We start from the raw sequence: 25,895 nt of genomic DNA, 5'->3' as shown, positions 1-25,895 counted from the left end.
AAGGATGAAAAATGGACTTTTGGTTAAGATGGAGGTATAGGTTAATATGCCTCACCTCCTTGCATGACTATGGCAAAAACTACAAATAATCTACAAAACAAATATCACCTAGAAACATCAGAAAATTGAGCTGTATGAAAGTCCAACAACCAAGGATTTAAAGAAGTAACATTCATCCAGACAGGTAGGAGGAAAAGAGATGTAAAGATGCAGAGTCATGGAGATGCAGAATGGGTAGTCCCACATCCAGTGTGGTGGCTAAAATCCATGGTGGATAAAAAATCAGGAGGGATAACTTGGGAGCAAGGGACCCCACGGCCAAGGGTTCCAGCACCAAGAACATAAGTTCCCAAGAACATAAGTTCCCAAAAAGTTTACAACCTTTTCTGGTTGTAAAAACTGGTAGAATTTGGGGCTGAGGAAGAAATTGGGGGGTTCTAAGGAGACACCTCTTAAAGGGCCCACAGTGGACTTGAGAGTTAAGCAGACACACTGTCTACGGAATTCAGCAAGGGGAACAGGTGGAAGGGCACCAGTGGCATACAGGTAGAGACTAAGGCAGCTAGCATCAAGGTAAATTCTAGGATGTGGCTTCCTCCCAGGTAGAATTTCAGAGGCCAGGGAGTGGCATAGTCTGCTCTCCTAGCCCTGCCACACACAGAAGTTCAGAATTGTGACATGGATTACCCCACTCTAGTGATTTAACAAAGGCTCCACCCCATATGACTTACAGGTGGGCTTTTCAATAATAGACCACACTACTAAAACAGGGAGTCAAAGAAGTTTTACTTAATACACAGAAACAAATACAGGCAGGATGAAAAATGAGGAGATAAAAAAATATGAACCAAATGAAAGAACAGAACAAAACTCAGGAAAAATAGCTGAATGAAATGAAGATAAGCAACCTATCAGATGCAGAGTTCAAAACACTGCTTATCAGGATGTTCCCAGGAAGTCATTGGATACTTCAACAGCATAAAAAAGTCCGAGGCAGAAATAAAGTTTCCATTAAGTGAAATAAAGAAAAATCTACAGGGAACCAATGATGGAGTGGATGAAACCAAGAATCAAATGACTGATTTGGAACATAAGAAAGAAAGAAAAAACATTCAATCAGAACAGCAAGAAGGAAAATTATTTAAAAAACAAGGATAGGCTAAGAAACCTCTGAGACATCTTCAATTGTACCAACATCTGAATCAGAGAGATGCCCAAAGGAGAAGAAGAGCAAGAAATTGAGAACTTATTTGAAAAAAGGAACAGAAAATTTCCCTAATATGGTGAAGGAAATAGACATCTAAGTCCAGGATACCCAGAGAATCCCAAAGAAGATGTACCCAAAGGGCCACACCAAGATACATCATAATTATAATGCCAAAGATTAAAGATAAAGAGAGAATCTTAAAAGCAGCAAGAGGAAAGCAAATTCCTACAAAGGAATTCCCATAAGACTATTGGCTGATCTCCCCATCCCGTCCTCCCTAAAATCTACCAATTTGCTGACTAGAAGGTCTGGCAAGAAGTATCCAAAGCGATGAAAAGTAAAGGCTTACAACCTAGATTACTCTATCCAGCAAAGCTATTATTTAGAATTGAAGAAAAGGTAAAATGCTCCCAAGACTAAGTAAAACTAAAGTTCATTATTATAAAGCCATCATTATATGACATGTTAAAGGGACTTATTTAAGAAAAAGAAAATCAAAATGATGAATATTAAAATGGCAATAAATTCACAAGTATCAATAATTTAAGCTAAAAGTCTAAGAAAACAAGCAGAACAGAAACAGAATCATAGATACGGAGATTATTGGAAGGTTATCAGTTATGAGTGGGAAGGAAGAGAATGGAGGAAAAATGTGCAGGGATTAAAAAATAAGAAATAGTAGGTACAAAATAGAATTAGGCAAGTTAAGAACAGTATAGGAAATAGAGTAACCAGGGGACTTATGTGCGTGGCCCATGGAAATGATCTAAGAGGGAGATTCCTGGAGGGAATGAAGGTGACACATGCAGGGGGTAAAGGGGTAAAAATTGGAAAAACTATAATAGCATAGTCAATAAATATATTAATAAAGGGTGAGACTTCCGCCAAGATGAAGGCATAGATGGAAACACTTTGCTTCCTCGCACAACCAAATCTAAAAACAGTAAAGTTTTAACAACAATAAATGCAAACAAACCACAGAAAATCGAACAATACGGAGTCCGCTCAGCTAAACCGGTAAGAGGGGTGAAGCCAGCAGTGGAGCAGATCGGGCAAAAACAATCCCCTGACCCGGGTGGTGCGCAGGCAGCCTAGGGCAAGGATCCCAGGTGCAGGGTAGCTATGGGCTGAACCAGGGAAGGCCCAGCGCGGCTGGCTGTCCGTGGTTGCACATTTGCTTGCAGATAAACCAGTGAAGAGAAGTGCAATGAGACAGACCACGCAGACCCCGGTGCAGGGTGGTGGGCTCGCACAGTTGCGCTCAGATAAACAGGCAGGGGCGAGCAGAGAGGACCACCATTGCTCCCTCTCTGACCATACCCCCACATACACCATCACAAACTAGTGACCTGGGTGGCCCCACCCTGGTGAACACCTAAGGCACCTCTCCTCATACATAACAGGCACGAGCAGATCAAAACATGGCTCAAGAATAACTCAGAGACCCAGAACCAATAAATCTAAGTGATGAAGAAATAGCCAAACTTTCAGGTGCACAGTTCAAAACACTGGTGATCAGGATGCTCACACAACTGGTTGATTTTATTCACAAATTAGAGGAATATATGAAGGCTAAACTAATTGAAATGATGGGAAATGCACAGGAAACCAATAGTAATGGAAAGGAAACTGGCACTCAAATCAAGGGAGCAGACCAGAAGGAAGGAAAAAATGATCAAACAGAAAAATATGAAGAAACAAAATTCGAAAAAAATGAAGAGAGGCTTAGGAGCCTTTAGGACATGTTTAAATGTTCCAACATCTGAATTATAGGGGTACCAGAAGGGGAAGAGGAAGACCGACAAGTGGAAAACTTATTTGAACAAATAATAAAAGAGAACTTCCCCGCTCTGGCAAAGGAAATAGACTTCCGGGAAATCCAGGAAGCTCAGAGAGTCCCAAAGAAGGTGGACACAAGAAGGAACACAACAAGGCACATCATCATTATATTAGCCAAGATTAAAATGAAGGAGAGAATCCTAGAAGCAGCAAGAGATAAGGGGACAGTCACTTACAAAGGAGTTCCCATCAGACTGTCAGTGGATTTCTCAAAAGAGACCTTACAGGCAAGAAGGGGCTGGAAAGAAGTATTCCAAGTCATGAATCCAAAGACCTACAACCAAGATTGATCTATAGAGCAAAGCTTTCATTTAAAATGGAAGGATAGCCCTGGCTGGCATAGCTCAGTGGATTGAGCGCGGGCCTGCGAACCAGAGTATCGCGGTTCGATTCCCAGTAAGGGCACATGCCTGGGTTGCAAGCCAGTTCCCAGCAGAGGATGCATGAGAGGCAACCATACATTGATATTTCTCTCCCACTCTTTCTCCTTCCCTTCCCCTCTAAAGATAAATAAATAAAATATTAAAAAAATAAAATGGAAGGATAGTTAAAGTGCTTCTCAGATAAGATCAAATTCAAGGAGTTCATCATCACCAAGCCCTTATTATATGAAATGTTAAAGGGACTTACCTAAGAAAAAGAAGATAAAAAAGATGAACAGTGAAAGGATAGCAAACTCACAGTTATTAACAACCACACCTTAAACAAAAGCAAATTAAGAGGACAGCTGGATCAGGAGCAAACCATAGAAATGAAGATCATGTGAAGGGGTAGCAACAGGGGAGTGGGAGAAGGAGAAGGGGGGAGAAGGTACAGAAAATAAGTAGCATAGACAGTAGATAGAAAATAGATAGGGGGAGGGTAAGAATAGTAGGGGAAATATAGAATCTAAAGAACTTGAGACATGTGTTCATGAACTAAAGGGGGGGAATGGTGGGGGAGGGCTGTGCAGGGTGAAGGGGAATGAAGGGGGAAATAGAGCAAATGTAATGGCATAATCAATAAAAAGAAAGAAATGTTTGTTCAATAAGATACTCCATCAACATGGTTACCATTGTCAACAAAGTGTGAGAAATACTGCCCAGCAGAGAGAGAAATTTACAATGAATTCTGCTTATTTGAGTGTCTGAGTATTTATACAATAAACAAACCTCTTAAAGTTTATTAAAAATAAAGGGTGAAAAATAATTCTCTGAGCAGATAGCATTCAGAGAAAAGTGAGTGTGGCCATATCTCACAAAAATAGATTTCAAAACCAAGAAAAAATAACAGAACACTAGACAAAGATGGGCACTTTATAATGATAAAGGGGACAATACATCAAGATGACAAAACACTCTTCAATATACATGCACCCAGCCCAGGAACATCAAAATATGAAAAGCAGCTACTAACAGAACTAAAGGAAATAATTGACAAAAACACAATTATTGTAGGGAACCTAAAACCCACTTGACAGCTATAGATAGATCATCCAAAAAGAAAATCAATAAGGAAATATCAGCCACATGCAAAAGAATGAAACTAGACTATTAGTTACCACACACAAAAAATTAACACAAAATGGATTAAAGACTTAATATAAGACCTAAGACAATAGGCATTAAACTTGTGAACCTCAATCTCAGAGAAGATTTTATAAACTTGACTCCAAAGGCAAGGGAAATAAAAAAAATGAATGAAACTACATAAAACTGAAAAGCCTTTTCACAACAAAATAATCATAAAAAACTAAAACAGCAGCCAAATAAATGGGGAAGACATTCACAAAAATTACCTTTGATGAAAGGCTAATATCTAAAATTTAGAAAGACCCACACAATTCAACAATAAAAAATTATTATTATACATGGGCAGAGGATCTGGAGAGACACTTTCCCCAAAGACACAAATGGCCAATAGATAAATGAAAAAAATGTTTATATTTATTATTAAAGAAATGCAAATCAATACTACAAGATATAATCTTATACCCCTTAGAATGGCTATTATCAATAAGAAAAGAAATAACATTAAATAATGAATGGAATAGCAATGATATCAAGGAAGAAATAAAAAAATATCTAGAAACAAATAAAAATGAACACACAATAACCAAAAACCTAACAGAAATACTGAAAGCAATCCTGAGAGGGTAGTTCATAGCAATGCAGGCCTACCTAAAGAACATAGAAAAAACTCAAATAAAAAACCTAGCCCTACATCCACAAGAACAAGGAGAACAACAACAACAAAACCCAGAGAGAGTAGAAGGAGGGAATTAATTACAATCTGAGTGAGATTAAATAACATAGAGACTAAAAACAAAATAAAGCAACAACAACAAAAAAACAGTTCAAAAGATTAATGAATCCAGAAGCTGATTCTTTGAAAAGATAAACAAAATTGATAAGCCTTTAACCAGATTCATAAAGAAAAAAAAAGAAAGAACCCAAAAAATAAAATCAGAAATGAAAGAGAAGATACAATTGATGCCACGGAAATGCAAAGGATTGAAAAAAATGGCTATGAACAATTTTTCATGCCAAGAAATTGGGCAAGCTGAGTAAAATGGCAAAATTTCTAGAAACATACACCTTTCAAAACTGAATCAAGAAGGAGAATAAAGCCTGAATTGACCAATGACAACTAGTGCAATTGCAGTAATAACAATAAAAAACCTTCCAAAACACAAAAGCCCTATACCAATGGCTTCACAGGCAAATTTTACCAAACATTTAAAGAAGAATACCTTTCCTCACACTATACCAAAATTTGAAGAAGAGGGAAGATTCCTAATCACTTTTCTATGAGGCCAGTATTATCCTAATTCCAGAACCAGGTAAAGACACAACAAAGAAAGAAAACTAAAATCCATTATCTCCAATGGACATAGATGCTAAAACCCTCAACATAATATTGGCAATATATACCCATCAATATGTTTAAAAGATCATACACTATAATCAAGTGAGTTTCATCCAAGAGATGAAAGGGTAGTATAATATTTGTAAATCAATAAAAGTAATATATTGTATAAACAAAATGAGAGAAAAAATTCATATGATCGTGTTAATAGATACTAAGAATATTTGATAAAACCCAGCATGCGTTTATGGTAAAAAAAAAACCTCATTAAAGTGGGAATAAAGGGAGCATAGCTCATTTGTGAGAGTATTTGGGAATATATGAGAGTAAAATCCATATATGAGAAACCTAGAGCCAACATCATACCCAACAGGAAAAAAAATAAAAGCTTTCCCCTTAAGATCAGGGACAAAACAAGGGTGTTCACTTTCAACACTCTTACTCAACATAGTACTGGAAGTTCTAATCAGAACAATCAGAAAAGGAAAAAAAAAAGGTATCCAAATTGGAAAAAAGTTAAACTGTCATTATTTGAAGACTATATGATAGTGTATATAGAAACCTTATAGTCTCCACCAAAAGACTACTCAATTTCCAGTAAGTGAATTAGGCAAAATAGTGGGATACAAAGTCAATATTAAGCACTGGAGAACATTTCAGTACACCAACATTGATTTATCAAAAACAGAAACTAGAAAAATCACATTTACTATAATAACAACAAAAATAAGTACTTAGGAATAAATTTAACCAAGGAAGTAAAAGATCTATACTTGGAATATTATAGAATGCTGAAGAAAGAAATTAAGAAAGTTAAATGCAAGCATATATAATCTTCATGGATTAGAAGAACATCATTAAAATGTCCATACTACCCAAAGCAATCTATACATTGAATGCAATTCCTATTAAAATACCAATGGCATATTTCACAGATGTAGAACCAACATTTCAAAAATTTACGTGGAATCAAAAAAACCCCAAATAGCTGCAGCAATCTTGAGAAAGAAGAACAGAGTAGGAAGGATCACAGTACTTGATATCTAGCTGTACTACAAGACCACTGTAATCAAAACACTCTGGTACTGGCTTAAGAACAGACCCATAGATCAGTAGAACAGAATGGAGAGCCCATAAATAAACCCATGCCTCTATGGTCAATTAATATTTGACAAAGGGGGTAGCAGCATACAATGGGGTAGAAGTATCCTGTTCAGTAAATGGTGTTGGAAAAACTGGACTGTACATTCAAAAAAAAAAAAGAAAGAAATTAGACCAGCAACTTACACTATACACCAGAAAGTCCTAAAGGAAAACATAGACAGTTAAATTTCAGATATCCTATGTGGCAGTATTTTTCAGATAAATCTAGAGCAAGAGGAATAAAGAAAAAATTTTAAAACAGCACTACATTAAATTAAAAAGCTTCTGCACAGATAAAGAAACCATTATCAAAATAAAAAGGGGACTGACTATATGGGAGAATATATTTGCAATGATACCCAGGATATGGATTTGGCTTTTAAAATATAGAAAAAACTCATATGACTCAGCATACTAGAAAGCCAAATAATCTAATTAAAAATTAGTAAAGATCCTGAATAGACACTTTTCCAAGGCAGACATACAGATGACCCTAGGCATCTGTAAATGATTCTCATTATCATTAGCCATCCGAGTAATAACTGCAATGAATATCACTCAACACCTGTCAAAATGGCCATCATTAATAAATCAGCAAACAAGTGCTTTTGAGGATGTGGAGAAAAGGGAACCCTGTACACTCTTGATGGGAATACAGACTGGTGTAAACACTGTAGAAAATTATATGTAATTTTCTCAAAAATCCAAAAATGGAACTGCCTTTTGACCCAGTAATTCTACTGCTGGGAATATACCCTAAGAATCCTGAAAAACCAATCCAAATGAACCTGTGCACCCCAATGTTCATAGCAACACTGTTTACAATAGCTAAGTGCTAGAAACAGTGTAAGTGCTCATCAGTAAATGAGTGGGTGAAAAAAACGTGTGAACATTTACACAATGAAATACTATGCAGCAGAAAGAAAGAACTCCTAACCTTCACAAAAGCATGGATGGAACTAGAGAGCATTATGCCAAGTGAAATAAACCAAATGGTGAAAGACAAATGTCATATGATCTCACCCATAAGAGGAGCCTAATGAACAAAATAAACTAACATGCAAAATAAAACCAGAGGCATAGAAACATGGGACAGACTTACAATAACTAGAAAGGAGGTTCAGGGGGGTTAAGAAAGGAAAAAAGGGGAAGGGACTAGTCAGGAAACATATGTGAAGAACCCACAGAAATAAAAAACAGGATGGGGAAGGACTTTGGGAGCAGGAGGAGGGATAGGTGTAGAAGGGAAAAGGGGGAAAAGTGGGACAACTATAATAGAACTGGAATAAAATACAATGTCTGGCACAAATAATGCTATTTTTTATTACAAAATCTTTTTATTACAAAATTGTAAGCATATAATGCTGTAACATAACAATTGCACACTTCAGCATATCATATGACATTTTTGGTGAAATGTTCAAATTAAAATTACAAATTATTATACCCATATTATTACCCTACCCACCACATTCAAGAAGGCATTACTTCTGCTGAATGCTATACTTAAAAAAAAAAGGAAAGATATAACAATTATTGGAGAGAATGTGGAGAAAAACGAACCCTCACACACTGATTGTGGGAATGTAAACTGTTACAGCCACTATGGAAATCAGTATGGAGTTTACTCAGAAAATAAAGAATAGAGTTACCATATGACCTAGGAATCCCTTTTCTTAGCATCTACTTCAAATTTTTGAAAATATTTATTCTTAAAGATATATATACCTTTATGTTCATTGCAGCTTTATTCATGGTGGCTAAGACATGGAAACAACCAAAATATCTTTTGATAGATGATTAGATTGAGAGGAAGTGGTACATGTGTACAGTAAAGTACTACTCAGTCACACACTGAAGAACCATATGATTTCATTCATATGTGGAATATAAAACTAAAAGCAACAAGTGATCAAACAAGACAAACAAACAAAAACTCATAGACACAATATGGTGGTTACCAGAGTGGGAAAAAGTGAGGGAGAGGTAGTAAAGGGTAAAAAGGGTTAAATATATGCTGGTGGGAGAAGATTTAGATGGTAAATACACAGCACAATATACAGATAACATATTATAGAATTGTACACTTCAAACCTGTATAATTTTATTAACCAAAGTCATCCCAATAAATGTAATTATTTTTAAATAAAGGACTTGAATAAATTTATTAAAAATAGTTCAAAACCTGTTTTCTGAAAACTATAAAGCATTGCTGAAATAAGTTTTAGAAGATTTAAAACAAATGGAGAAGCATTCCATGTTTATGGATTAGGAAGATTACTCTTGCTTATTTAATTTTTCCTGTTCTATAACAGTTTTTAGTTTTTGTAATATATTTTATTGATTATGCTTTTACAGTTGTCTCACTTTTTGCTCCCCTTTATTCCTCTGTTCTATACTCCCGCTCCCACTATAATTCCCCCACCTTAGTTCATGTCCATGCATACATACAACTTCTTTGGCTTCTCCGTATCCCATACTATTCTTAACCTCCCCCTGATCTATTTTGTACCTACTATTTATGCTTCTTATTTCCTGTACCTTTTCCCCCATTCTCCCCTGCCCCCCTACCTACTGATAACCCTCCATGTGACCCCTATTTCTGTGAATCCGTTCCCGTTATATTTATTTGCTTAGTTCGTGTTTGTTTTTGTTTTTTTAGGTTCATTTGTTGATACTTGTGAGTTTGTCATTTTACTGTTTGTATTTTTTATCTTTCTCTTTTTCTTAGGTAAGTCCCATTAACATTTCCTCTTATAAAGGCTTGGTGAACTCCTTTAACTTTATGTTATCTGGGAACCACTTGATTTGCTCTTCCATTCTAAATGATAGCTTTACTGTATAGAGTAATCTTGGTTGGAGGTACTTGCCTTTCATGATTTGGAATACGTCTTTCAAGCCCCTTCTTGCGTATAAAATTTCTTTAGAGAAATCAGCTAATAGTCTTGTGAGAAATCCTTTGCAGGTAACTGTCTCCTTTTCTCTTGTTGCTTTCCTTATCTTTAATCTTGAGTAATGTAATTATGATGTGCCTTTGTGTGTGCTTCTTTGGGTCCAACTTCTTTGGGACTCTCTGAGCTTTCTGGATGTCCTGGAAGTCTATATCCTTTGCCACACTGGGAAATTTCTCCTTCATTATGTTTTCAAGTAAGTTCTCAATTTCTTGCTTTTCCTCTTTTCCTTCTGACATACCTATGATTCAGATGTTGAAATGTTTAAAGTTGTCCTGGAGGTTCCTAAACCTCTTCTTATTTTTCGAATTTGTGTTTCTTCATTCTATTCTGGTAGAATGTTTATTTCTCCTTTCTGCTCATAACCATTGATTCGAGGCTCAGCATCCTTTCCTTCTCTGTTGGTTCATTGTATATTTTCCTTTATTTCATTTTTCACAGCCTTCACTTTTACCTCTATTTTGCAATCATACTAAACCATTTCTGTGAGCATACTGATTATCAGTGTTTTAAAGTCTACATCTGATAGGTTGGCTATCTCTTCATTGCTTAGTTGTATTTTTTCTGAAGCTCCAATCAGTTATTTCACTTGGACCTTATTTTTTGTCTTGCCACACCTGTTACATAATAAGGAGCAGAGCCTTAAGTATTCACCTGGTCGGGGCAACCCACATTACCGTGTTGTGGTGCTATATACAGGGGAAGGGTCCAAAAGGTAAAAATGCCACTTTCTCAGATCTCCACTGGCTTTCAGTCATTTACTCCACTACCCACAAACAAATTGAGCCCTTCTAGTGCTGATTCCCAGGTGGGTGGTTTTGTGTAAGTTCTTGAACCCTCTGGTTCTCTCCAGTGAACTCTCCTGTGAGGCTGGAAGTTTCTCCTGCTGCCTCAACTTCCACAGTTTTTTTTTCCATCAGAGGTTTTGAGGTTTTATTTCCCTGGGAACCCTGGTTTTTGAGTTCTGCCTTGTTCCTGACCTGTTCCTCCCATTTATCCACATGCAAATGTGGGATCACCCACTCTGCCAGCCACCGCCTCACCTGGTTCACCAGCTGCCATCGTTCCTGTCCCAGTCCTCTAGCTGCCACCTTGCTGCAAGTCCTTTCTACTTAGGCAGTCTGTCTCCTCACCTCCTGCTTGTCTAGAGGAATGAATTTTTTATCTTCTTGGTTGTCAAATTTCCACACAGTTCAATTTTATAGCAGTTCTGGATATTTTTGTTTTTAAATTTGCTGCTGTGGTTCTTTTGGTTGTGCAAGGAGGCAAAGTGTATCTACCTACACCTCCATCTTTGCTGGAAGTTTTTGATTACTCTTGTTTAGATGGTAAATCTCCATATTTTTATGTATAGGTTCCATGCAATCTCTATCAAAATCTAGACATTTTTTCAGAAAGTGATAAACTTAACATTTAAATGAGAATGCAAAGAATAAGCAGTAGGAAAAATAATTTTGAAAAAGAAGCATGGCAAAGCTTATTGTAAATCTATAATAAGCATGGCATGATAGTACTAGTATAAGGAGAAAAATGTATATAGATCAATGATATAAAATTCAGAGTTCAGAAATAAACCATAACATTTTCATATTTTGAGAAAGATGCCAAGGTATTCAATGGGGGAAAGTATAATCTTTTCAACAAATGATTCTAGGAAAATTGGATATCTTATTAAAATATTAATTTAGATGCTTCATATAATACACACAAATTAACTAAAATGGATTATATGTTGCAGGGTAAGTGGAGGAACCCTGGCTCCTTTACCCAGGTGTCTGGGTAACTAAGGGGATCAGTTTTCTCATACCCTTGAGACTGGGTTCAGTAAACTGTTCCCATAACATGAAGTGGGCGCATATGCACAGAATTATGTTGTATTATAAATTTCTGGCATCTTGCCATCTTTGTTCTCCTCTAGTACTTAAAGAGGTAGGGACCCCCTGCTGGGGGCAATTATGATGAGAGACACACAGGGGGCAGGTTCCACAATGGGTGCCATACTGGGGAACAAGGGCTATGACATGAGACATGCAGATAGACACACAGCTTGTAGGGTATGTGGCTTGCCCATCCATGAATAAAGGCATGCCAGACATCCCAAAAGCTCCATGAATATTTTTCCATTTGCATGAATATAATGAACCTATTTGTCCTTGAAGGGTGGCAACACATATGTTAAAGTATAAAGGCTAAAATTATAAAATTTCTGGAGCAATACATGAGAAAAAGTCTTGTGAAGTTATTCTAGGCCAAATATTCTTAGATATGAGACCAAAATAAGGGTACATCAAAGATAAAATAAATAACACTGACTAGATACCTCAGTTGGTTGGAATATAATCCAGATACACTAAGGTTGTGTGCTTGATCCTCAATTTGGGCACATACAAGAAACAGCCAATGAATATATAAATGCATAAATGAGTGGAGTGGCATTCATTCTCTCTCTTCCTTTCTCTCCCTAATCAATTTATAAAAAGCTTCTTAAATATAAATAAGTAATTTCAGAGGAAGATAACGGTGAGGTAGGAGGGAACAGATTCCATTTCCCCCAACACATGGAAGAAAAATCTGGCCGATTTATGGAGGAACAGAGCGAACAGCCAACAGTACTCCAGCATATATGAAAATAGGAGACCAAAAATTGTAGCAGACATTGAAAAACCAGATGTAACACACACACACACACACACACACACACACACACAAACCCAGGAACTGTGAAAAGACCATAGTTGGACCCAAAGAGGGGGCATCACGGCAGCTGAGACAGTGAAAGCTGTGAACACCAGGATACCTGCTGGAAGATGAAACCCAACAACAAAGGAACCACCAACAGATAACAACAGAAGGCGAAGGAGGGAGTGGAAGCCACAATAACCTCAATCCAGGACCTATCTGGAAATGCAACTAGTGGAGAAATTACCCAGAACAAACACCTGAACAAGAGCAACAGAGAATCCTCAAAACCTTGTACACACAGAAGAACAAGCTTCAACACAACCTTCCCTCACCAACACAACAAAATAAAAGAGGTGGTTGACAGAGTGACCCTTAGTTAACCAGCCAGTGGGAAGGACCCACCAAAGAAAGACCTCAAAACAATCAAAACCCAAGGACAAACACCAAGCCAACTTAAATGACACCACAAGACCAGTGAGCTTGGGAGATCAGATAGACTGTACCACTGAATCTCACAGGTTCTCTACCAAAGATGTTCACACCATAAACCCAGGGAGCCAGAACAGATCAATTTAAGAAGCTGAAGCTAGCAAGAAGAGTCTCACAAACAATGGAAAGACAAAGAAACAACCCCAAATTAAAGGAAAAAAGGAAGCCTCATAAAAATGTTAAATAAAATAGAGGCAAGTCAACTATCAGATATGGAGTTCAAAGCAATGGTTATCAGGGAGTTCAATGAGCTCACAATGAGCTACCAGAAACTACAGGGAAACTACAATAAACTCACTGCAAAGTATATCAACATGAAAAAAAATAGAAACTATCGGCAAGGGCTAAGAGAAAATGAAGAATACAATTTCTGAACTGAAGAACACAGTAGAAGGAATCAAAAGCAGGATCAATGAAACAGAAGATCAGATCATCAATCTGGAGGACAAAGTAGAAAAAACAGAAAGAGTGAGAAAAAAAGAGGCTCAGAAAGAATGAAGAGGGATTAAAAGAAATACAAGACAATATGAAATGTAATAACATCCATATAATAGGGACACCAGAGAAAGAAGTAGAAGAGCAAGGGATAGAAAACCTATTTGAAAAAGTAATGATGGAAAACTTCCCTAATTTCATGAGAAAAAAATTCACACAAATCCAGGAAACATGGAGAGTTCCAATCAAGAGGAACCCAAAGAGGCCCACTTCAAGGCACATCATCATTAAAATAGCAAAATTTTAAGACAAAGAGAGAATCTTAAAGGCAGCAGAGGAGAAACAGGAAGTAACATACCAGGGAGCCCCAATAAGGTTAGCAGCTGACTTTTCAATGGAAACACCCCAAGCCAGAAAAGAATGGCAAGAAATATTCCAAGTAATGAGAACCAGAGGCCTATGAACAAGGCTACTTTACCCAGCAAGGCTCTCAATCAACATAAAAGGCAAAATAAGGAGCTTCCCAGACAAAAGAAGTCTAAAAGAATATATCCCCACCAAACCAGCTCTGCAAAAGATTCTAAAGAGACTGCTTTAAGGAAAGGATGGAAAAGAGAGAGACAGAGAGGAACACAGGTATGAAAATGGTAGTGAATAAATACTTATCAATAGTAACCTTAAATGTAAATGGATTAACTGCTCCAATCAAAAGCATAGAATAGCTGAATGGATAAGAGAACATAACCCACACATACACTGCTTACAGGAGACCCACCTCAGTACAAAAGACCTACATAGACAGAAAGTGAAGGGCTGGAAACAAATTTTCCAAGCAAAAGGACAGCTAAAAAAAAAAAGCTGGGGTAGCAATACTCATAGCAGACAAGTTCCACTTTAAAAAAAGGGCCATAAAGGGAGACCCAGAAGGTCATTTCATAATACTCAAGGAAAGAATCTATCAAGAAGACATAAACATTATAAATATATATGCACCCAACATAAGAGCCCTGAAATACATAAAGAAATCTTAGAGGACTTCAAGAAAGATATTGACAGCAACTCAATTATAATAGGGGATTTTAATACCCCACTGTCAAAAATGGACAGATCTTCCAAACAAAACATCAACAAAAATATTGTGGCATTGAACAATGCCCTAGATGAAATGGACTCAACTGATATATATATATACAGAGCCCTTCATCCCAAAGAACCTAAATACACATTCCTTTCAAATGCATGTGGAATATTTTTAAATATAGATCACACAATAGGACACAAAACAAGCCTGAACAAATTGAAGAAAACTGAGATTATACCAAGCATTTTCTCCAACCACTAGGGATTGAAACTAGAAACCAACCCAAAGGGAAATTCCAAAACAATCAAAATCATGGAGGTTGAATAGCATACTATTAAACATTGAATGGGTCAAAAATTCAATAGGGAAGAAATAAAAAAGTTTCTGGAAACAAATGGAAATAAACTTACAATAACCCCAAACTTATGGGACATAGTGAAGGTAGTCCTGAGAGGGAAGTTCATAGCAATACAGGCTTACCTAAAAAAGATAGAAACATTTCAAATAAACAACCTACCCATACTCCTACAAGACTTAGGGGAACAACAACAAAGACAGCCCAGACCAAATAGAAGGAAGGAAATAAAGAAGATCACAGTAGAATTAAATGACATAGAGACTAAAAGCACAATTCTATAAATAAAGAAATCCAGAAGCTATTTTTTTGAAAAGATAAACAAAATAGACAAGCCTTTAAACATGGTCAACAAGAAAAAAAAAGAGAGGACACAAATAAACACAATCAAAAATGAAAGAGGAGAGATTACAACTGATACCACAGAAATACAAAGGATTGTAAGAAATTACTATGAAGAACTGTATGCCAAGAAATTTGAAAACCTAGGTGAAATGGGCAAATTTCTAGGAAAATATAACCTTCCAAAAGTCAATGAAGAAGAAGCACAAAGGCTGAACAAACCAATAAAAGCAGATGAAATTGAAGCAGTAATCAAAAAACTCCAAACACACAAAATCCTTGGACCAGATGGTTTCCCAGAAAAATTCTACAAAGCATTTAAGGAAGAGCTAACGCCAATCCTTCACATACTATTCCAAAACATCCAAAATGATGGAAGACTCCCAAACTCTTTTTATGAAGGCAGCATTATCCTAACTCCAAAACCAGATAGAGACACAACAAAGAAAGAAAACTTCAGGCCAATATCGCAGATGAACATAGATGCTAAAATCTTCAACAAAATATTGGCAAATCACATCCAAAAATACATTAAAGTGATCATACACAAGAACCAATTGGGATTCAACCCAGAAATGAAAGGATGGTTCAATATTTACAAATCAGTAAATGTAATGCATCACATAAACAAAAGCAAAGACAAAAACTCATGATCATATCAATAGATTTGGAAAGCTTTTGATAAGGTATAACACCCATTTATGATAAAAACACTCAGCAAAGTGGGAATAGAGGGAGCATTCTTCAACATAATAAAGGCCATACATGAGAGACCTACATCCAACATCATACTAATGGGAAAAAAAAACTAAAAGCTTTTTCACTAAAATCAGGAAGAAGACAAGGTTGTCCACTTTCACCATTTCTATTCAATATAGTATTGGAAGTTTTAGTCACAGCACTCAGTCAAGAAAAGGAAATAAAAGGCATCCAAATAAGAAAGGAGGAAACAAAACTGTCACTGTTTGCAGATGACATGATAGTGTACATGGAAAACCATATCTACTCTGCCAAAAAACTGCTCAGCCAAATAAATGAATTTGGCAAAACAGTGGGATACAAAATCAATATCCAGAAGTCAAAGGCATTTTTATATACCAACAATGAAACAGCAGAAGTAGAAATCAAGAAAAGATCCCATTCCACATAGCAAAAAGAAAAATAAAATATCTGGGAATAAACCTAACCAAGGACATAAAAGACCTGTATGCAGAAAACTACACAGCACTGAAGAAAGAAATCAAGGAAGACACAAACAAATGGAAACATATATTGTGTTCATGAATTAGAAGAATTAACATCATCAAAATGTCCATACTACCCAAACTAATTTACAGATTCAATGTAATATCTATTAAAGTACCAATGATATATTTCACAGACATAAAACAAACACTTCAAGAATTTATATGGAACCATAAATGTCTCCGAATAGCTGCTGCAATTTTGAGAAAGGAGAGCAAAGTAGAAGTGATCACAATACCTGATATCAAACTGTATTACAAGGCCACTGTAATCAAAACAGCCTGGTACTGGCATAAAAACAAGCACATAGACCAATGGAACAGAACAGAGAGCCCAGAAATCAACCCAAGTCTCTACAGGCAATTAATATTTGACAAAGGGGGCAGCAACATAAAATGGAGTAAAAATAGCCTCTTCAACAAATGGTGTTGGGAGAACTGGACAGCTATGTGCAAAAAAAAAAAAAAAAGAAAGAAAGAAACTCGAGCACCAATTTAAATTTACACCATACACAAAGGTACATTTAAGATGGATAAAAAAGATTTAAATACAAACCATGACACAATTAAAGTCCTAGAGGAGAAGATGGGCAGAAAAATCAGATATTTCACACAGCAAATTTTTTACTGATATGTCCCCTAGAGCAAGGGACATAAAGGAAAGAATAAACAAATGGGATCTCATAACATTAAAAAGCTTCTGCATGGCTAGAGAAAACAATATTAAAATCAAAAGAGAACCATCTGTATGGGAAAACATATTTGCCAATGATACCTCAGGTAAATGTTTAAACTAAAAATATATATATAAAGAACATGACTCCACTCTAAGAAGACAAGCAGCCCAATTAAAAAGTGGGCAAAGAACTTGAACAGACATTTATCCAAGGAGGACATACAGAAGATCCAGAGACACATGAAAAAATGTTCAGTATCGCAAGGTATCAGAGAGATGCAAATTGAAACTACAGTGAGATATCACTTCACGCCAGGCAGAACGGCCATCATAAACAAAGCAACAAACAAGTGTTGGAAAGTTTGTAGAGAAAAGGGAACCCTAGTGCACTGCTAGACTGCTAGTGGGATTGCAGACTGGTGCAACCACTGTGGAAAACAGTATGGAATTTTTCTAAGAAAACTAAAAATAAATCTGCCTTTTGATCCAGCAATTCCACTCTTAGAATTATATCCTAAGAACCCTGAAACACCAATCCAAAAGAACCTATGCACCCCAATGTTCATAGCAGCACAATTTACAATAGCCAAGTGTTAGAAGCAACCTAGGTTCCACCAATAAATGAATGGATCCAAAACTATGATACATTTACACAATGGAATTCTATGCAGCATGAAGAAAGAAGGAGCTTCTACCCTTTGTGACAGCATGGATGGAACTGGAAAGCATTATGCTAAGCAAAATAAGCCAGGTGGTGAAAGACACACACCACATGATCTCACCTTTAACAGGAACATAAACAACAAAATAAGCATGCAAAATATAACCAAAGACATTGAAATAGAGAACAGGCTGATAGTGACTAGAGGGGAGAGGGGAGGGAATTTCAGGGGGAGAGGCGGAAAAGTTTACAGAATAAATGTAAAGGATACATTTACAAAAACCAGGGGGTGTGGAAATGGGAGGGAGGCAGAGAGGGCTGGTGGTGGGGCTGCAATGAGAGTAAAAAACAGAAAGTGTACTTGAATAACAATTAAAATAAAATTTTTAAAAAGTAAATAAATAAATAAATATTGGGCTTTTTAAAGAAAGAAAAATATCTTGGGCTTTAAAATATACTGCTAAGAAAATAAAAAGACAAAGCATATAGATACCGGGAGAAAATATTTCTATAGAAGATAAATGGGTAAGTAGGTAGGTAGGTAGGTAGGTAGATGGCTAAATAGAATTGATAGATATTTAATTAGACATGTTTTGGTTTATTTCTTGGTCTAAATTAAGTTTACAAATATTTCTTCTGAATGTTTTATAGTTTTAACCTTTATATTTTGAGATGTGATTCATTTTTAGTTAATTATTTGTGTGTAATATGAGATAAATATATAAATAATTTTCATGTGATTATCCAATTTTTCCACCACCATTTGTACCTAGAATATATAAATAGCTCATAATTTAATAATAAGAAAAATAAGCCCATTAAAATATGGGCAAATGAACTGAATAAAAAATCAGTAAAGAAGATATATGAATACATAATAAGCACATGAAAAAATGATCGACATCAATAGTCATTAGTGGAATGCAAATTAAAACCGCATGAGATACCACTTCATATGCTCTACACTAGCTGTTACTAAAAAGGCAGATAATCAAGAGTGTAAGGGAAGGATCTAGATAAACCAGAATCTTCATATATTGCTAATGAGAATGTGAAATGATACAGCCACTTTGAGCTGTTTCTTAGAAAGTTAACCATAAACTTACTCTGTGACCTGGCAATTGTATTCTAGGTATCTTCCTTAAATTAAACACAGGTGACACAAATATTGTGTTCATAGTAGTTTTATTCATAAGAGTAAAAGTTCTTAACAATCTAAATCTCCATAATGTGGTAAAGGGACAACATTGTCGTTTAACCCTGTAAAAGGATGCCATTGGGTTATATGGAAAGAAACAAAGTATTAATGCAAACTACAAAACAAATGAGACTCAAATATATTATGATAAGGTGGAGGACGTCAGATGCAAAAACTACCTATTCTATGACTTAACTTGCACAGCATGTCCAGAAAAACAAAACTATATAGAAAGAAAGCACATAGTGGTTGCCTGGGGCTGAGAGTCAGAACTAGAATTGATGGCAAATAGTTACTTGGGATATTTTTGAGATGAACATAATGTTACAAAACTGGACCGTGTTTATACAGCTCTATAAAATTGGTAAATGTCAAACCTGTACATTTAACCTAGATAAACTTTATGGTGTGTCTATCAATTTCCTCTTTCTGCTGCAAAAAATTACCGAAAACTTAGTTGCTTAAAATAATACAAATGTTTGTTTATTTTGCAGTTCTGTAGATCAGAAGTCTAGTGTGGGTCTCCATGGGCTAAAACAAGGTGTTACACTCCTTTCTGTAGACTATATAAAAGAATCTATTTTCTCATCCAAATATTGGGAGAATGCAGTTCCATGAAGCTGTAAGAGTAAGGGTCTGAGGTGTTTTTCTGAATGTTCATTAGGGGCAACCCTTGACTCTGATAAGCTGCTTCTTTAGTCCTTGCATATATTTTCCTATATTTTGAAACCAGGAATGAAAAACCAAATCCTTCTTATGCTGCCATGTTTTGGAGTGTCACCAATCATTGCAGCTCTCTTTGACCCCACAAGAAAAAGTTATCAGATTTTAAAGATTCACGTGATTACATTGGGTGACCAGGAAAATCTCACCATCTCAGTGTTCTTAACTTTAACATCATCTTCAAAATCTCTTTTGACAAATATGGAAACATATTTATTATTCAAAGTATTAAGATGTGGATATGTTAGACGGTCCATTATTTTGTTTACAAAAACATTGTTTTATATAAATTTTTAACTTTATATCATGTACTTAAATTTGAATAGCATATAATAAATAGCCTCTGAACAGTCCTTTGCAGAAAATTACATCATTTGTGCATAAAAAGAGTTTAGTTTCTTCCTTTCTGATTCTTATATTTTTATTTTTATTTTCTGATATTATATGTCCTCCATGTCCTTAACTAATAACTTTCCTAGATTCTTTTTAAAAAATATTTTATTTATTTATTTTTAGAGAGAGGAGAAGGGAAAGAGAAAGAGAGAAATATCAATGTGTAGTTGTCTCTAGCATGCCCCTACTGGGGACCTGGCCTGTAACCCAGGCATGTGCTTCAACTGGGAATTGAACTGGTAACCCTTTGGTTCACAGGCCTGTACTCAATCCACTGAGCTACACAAGCCAGGACAAACTTTCCTAGATCCTTAAGCTGAAAATGTCAGAGCCATCTTTTATTCCTTTTTTTCCCCTCTCAAGCCCAGTGAAAAATTCCTCGGTAAGTCCTGACAGTTCTACCTAGAAACATAAAATGAAAATCATTACTTCCTCACTTCTACCTGTACTCCTACGTTCCAAATCTCTGTAAGATTCCAGTTAAGACTCCATCATCCTCCTTGAAGATCTGTCTGCTCCCATTTATGCCCTGCTCTCCCTTATCCAGTCTATTTTTTATTTAGCAGTCAGTATGTTCCCTAAGGTCATTAACCAGAATACTTAAAAATAGCTAAGACTCACTGAGTCCTTACTACATTCCCCAACTCATATGTATGTTTTAGAGAGATTAACCCATCTTCTATTCATAATAACCCTATAAGGTAGGTATTGTTATTTTCCTCCTATTTACAAATTAGAAGTTAATGCACTGAAATAATTTAGTTTACAAAAGAGTAGACATCTAGCAAATCTAAGCAGCCAGGATTTGAACATAGATCTATTATTTCAAAATCTATGACATTCCTAACTGCAATACTACAGAGTCAATCTACAATTTGCTGAGTGTAATGAATATGAAATTCAACTTTATCTGTTGACTTTGAGTTTTGTCCAAGCCACCAAGTGTCATTTTTCTCCCCAATGCATATTTTTAGAAGACTGGAGAACAAGGTAGTCACCAATACTTTTGGCCTTAAAGACAGTGTTCTGATTGTCGGGAGAGGCACCCAGCTCCCCAGAGAGGATAGGGAGACTGCAAGATAACAACTGATGTTGCCATCATAAAGGGAGATCTGCATTTGGTTTCTCAGATGAATACCTGTTTAGGCAGTGAGCTTGCTGACCTTCCTCTCTATGTTTCTCAGCAAGGAAAACAATCAATTGGAGTGACAGCTGGCTGGCACTCTAGGAGACTGAGCAGGAATCAAAACTCTCAGATCAAAGACCTGGGAAGTGGCTAGTACCTGCAAGGCCTCCAAAGAACTGTCACTCACACAGTACCAGAGCCAGATGGTCATTGCCTGCCACACAGGGGCTGATGGCCAGCAGTGCTGGTCACAGAGGCAGCCAGAGTTTACAAGAAGGAGCCCCAAACCCAAATGCAATAATAAAGAAAGAGCCATTTGTACTTTTTTTATCTCCCACTTCTCCACTGTTAACACCATGAGGGACTTACAGCCTAGTATCAGGAGGTGAGAAGGGGTTGAACTTAAAACACAAGGTTTAGACATGAAACTGGGAGTTTTAATGTAGAATGGACACATTTTTTAAATGACCATAAGGACACCTCAGGAATAAAAAGGAATAGATTTTCCAGAATACATTTTACCATAATGATAGATTTAAATAAAAATGTGTGTTTATCTACTATGCTTGAAATTTTGTAACTAACTGGGTACAATAACTTCAAAGCTTTCAGAGATTAGGCTTCTATCTCATTACTCTTCTACCTCATCATGCTTGTCCTTTCTTTCACCAGACTCCACCCCCTGGTGCAGACTGTCTGCAGCCTCTGGGTCTTTGCACAGGCTGTCTGCAAGGCTGCTCCTACTCTCCTCTCATGATTCCATTGCCACATTTTCAAATAGGCCTTCCCTGAGCACCCTCTTGAAAGTTGCCCTTCCCCTGGCTCAATGACCATATATCATTTTTACCCCTATCTTATGTTATTTTATTCACTGCATTTCTAATTATAGAACACCCATAATGGAAGATAAGCTGTTTTGTTAGCAACTCCATCTAGGCATGCAAATTGACTCCAGTTTAAAAGAGAGGGCTAGAAACTTGAAATACTGGAATTGCTAACAAAACATAACATCCATCACATGGAAACAGCACTATTAAAGGGCTGGTCCAATGTCAATGTCCCTTTCAAGGGGTGAATTGTCACTCTATACAAGATCCAGAATTAGTCATCTCTATGTCTGAGACCCATGTCATACACTTTTCCACTCCCTCCCCAGGCCCAGCTCCATTTCTTTGCAATTTACAAGGTATGAATACTTAAAACACTCATCTGAAGATAAGAGAGTTATAAAAATTTTGACCAGGGTTAAATTGTGACCTTGTTTGGGGGATATTTGGTGATAAAATATTCTGTCTTATTGGGATTTAACCTCACTGTTTGAAATTACCTACTTTGCTATCTCCCAAATGTTGTAAATTGAAATTAAGAAAGATAATTAAAAATATGTAAAGTATGTATGGTATAACAGTTTTCCATCAGATCTATATGAAAGACCTGGCGAATTACTTCCACCATTCAAGCCATCTGTTTTTAGAAATGTGCTATTCTTCTTCTTATGTGAAGAAGAAATATGACTTTTAAAACACCTCCATTGTTCTATTTTATCAAATAGGATGGGTGGCGAATGTGGCAGTAAGTCTCTTTAAAGATTTACTTCTGCACTGTAAGCTCCTTCAAACATTGTAAATGTGAGTTAACATTCTGGAGACCAAACTCTCTTTTGCAGGTAGTGGATGGATATGCAGAGTTAAACAGCATGAATCTGCTACAGGCATAGTTATATTTCTATCAAGCAAGAAAAAGACAGAATTGTTATTCTGCTGGTCAAGTGAATGCCTAGAAAAGGAGCCGTGGTGTGCATATGTAATCTGCAGTAAATATGGTCTTTCTACACTGATTATCTGACACACCAATCACTCTCATTAAAAACTAAAGAACTGTGATTCATCCTCTTGTTCCATTTAGATAGAAAATTAAATTATTTCATGACTTAATTCTTTACTTGTCATCAGAGGATCAGAACCAAAAGCAGACATAAATACTAGCATGGAAATGTATAGCTGTTATAACATTTATAATATTCAGTAGGAACAGTTAAAAATGGAGGGCAAAAAGGTAATTAGTGATCAAATTTTTCCATATAAATTTCAAGGCAAGTCCTGTCTTATGAGGCTTTTAACAATGTTTTACTTGATGGTTCTTCGAGTTGAATATGAAAAGAAGTTAAATAATCATGATGGTTTATATTCCATCATGTGATTTAGAAGCCATTATCTGAATTATCTTTTCCATTCTCAGAGCGACCATGGAGAATACTATTATCACTTGATAGATGTGGACACTGAAGCTCAGAGAGGCTTAGTGACGTACCCATATTATCTCACGGCCGATAATAACAATGAACTCCGGTTGTCCTTGTCTAAGATTAGAAACACTAGCACTATACTTGTAGATGATGGTGTTCATAAATTCAGTGTATTATTTCCAATTGTATGTTGAATATAAACATGAATTTGTTAGATGAAGATGAGATTCATAGGACACAAGCTATCACTGTAAAGAAAAATGCTTTCTTGTAGCTTCTGGGTAACACATAATACGGTAGGAATTTACTCATTTGTTCCTCCACATATTTATTAATTACCTACTTTGCCCAGGGCACAAGTAGTGTTTACAGACACTAAAGAGACAAAAAAAGAGTCTCTGTGTTCTAAGGCTCATAATTTAGTGGAGAGAAAATAATAAAGAATTAGAACTCAATGTGACAAATATGCCAGCACTAAGTAAGCAGATGTAGTTTATCCTTAACCCTCCTGGGAAGGTCAAGGAAGACTCCTTTGAAGTATCAGTTAGAAGTCAGATTGGAGTATGTGAAGTGAGGAGACTCAGATGTATGTGGAATGCAGGAGAAAGTACCAAGCAGGAGGGCTATTATTTGGAAAACATGGACATATGCTGAACCATAAAGTGTTAAGAACCATTTAACACTTTAGAAACATTTTGCCTAGATAGTCACAGGTGAAACACAAGTAGATATGTTGCAAGTGCCTTTGTTTAAAATGTATTTGTACTAAAAAATAAATCATTTTTAGTTTATTTAATTAACAATTTACCAAAAGGGGGACAGTAATGGTAAAGTTCTACAATTTTTATACTATCATTGGAAACCTTCAGGGACTTCAAAGAGCAATTTAAATTATTAACATTTAATTATGGAGACAATGGAGAGTACTATGGGAAAGAAAAGTATTTCAGATTAGTAAAATATTTATAAACTCACCACTTATATATAATTTTCTATGAACTTTCTATGAAGATGGAATTATCTGACTATAACATCATCAATTTTTGATAAACTCTGGCTCCATGGAAATGGCATGCTTGTAATCATCCGGACCTTCTGCAGAAGGTTTCAGGAGCTTCTTTACCATTATCCCTCTTTTAATCTTAGATAGTCTTTCCTATTTTTTCATTCTTTCCATTACAGCCTATTTTCTATCACTTTTATGTACACACCCCCCATACTTCATACTTTTTCTTCTCATTTTTTCCCTATTAAGCACAGAGGTCTGTGCTTGCCAAACAATACAAAACCAAGGCCTAAGCCTTAAAGCAGTCAGTTTGTGATTGTCCATTAAGTATTTTGAGTTTCAAAGACAAAGTCTTTTCTAGGGACTGAGATTAAAACCAAAAGAAAGGATAAAGCCTTAGGTAAAAAGAGTTGGGCTAAGGAAGATGTAGTAAAACTTAACGTAGATAGCGAAATTTAGGTACACATAAATGAATTTAGGTAATGCCAATAAGAGGATTTGGGGTATTGTCTAGTTATTATGCTGAAATTTTATAAAGTGAATGTGAACTGCTTTTCCCCCTATGTTTAAGATCCAGTGCACCTTCTCTCTGACCCTCTGTTGTGGCTTCCTGGTTCTCACCTATTCCCATGCAAATTACATTCTGAGGCAGGAGTTGATCCTGTACTACTCATGGGCCAAATTCAGGCTACTATCTATTTTTATGAATAAGGTTATATTGGAACAATATTATATCCATTAGCTACTTTTCTATAGCTGCTATTATGCCATAAGGTAGAATGGAGTAGATATAGCAAAAACCATTTGGTTCACAAAGCATAAAATATTTATTCTCTGGTATTTTTAATAAAATGTTTGCTTGCTCTGAATAACTCGTTAGATAATTACAATTATCACCTTTTATTATTTTTTTCATGTAGTTCATGCTTCTCCAGTGAAATTGTTGCCTTTTATGAGTGGGTATCAAGTATTGTATTTCTGAACAATGCCAGGTAAACTAGGCTTTAAACAATAAATATGCAAGTTCCAGGAGCTTTAGAATTATAAACATCTGATTCATTGTGTCCTTAGTACCTTGCATCATGTCGTGTACCTGGCGGATGTGAAACAAAAATATAAGTAAATTGATGGATGGTGGTTATCAGTTGCAGGGCTTGGGAGATATATGAAATATACTGATTTTAAGGACAGTACCCAAGTACAAAAATTTAGTCAAATCCAGTTTTGCACTCACTTACATGCAAACTGTATA

Source organism: Artibeus jamaicensis, unplaced genomic scaffold, assembly GCF_021234435.1.
Source record: "Artibeus jamaicensis isolate MK-2021 breed Jamaican fruit bat unplaced genomic scaffold, CSHL_Jam_final contig_415, whole genome shotgun sequence".
NCBI lineage: Eukaryota > Metazoa > Chordata > Mammalia > Chiroptera > Phyllostomidae > Artibeus > Artibeus jamaicensis.
This window is presented reverse-complemented; position numbering follows the sequence as displayed.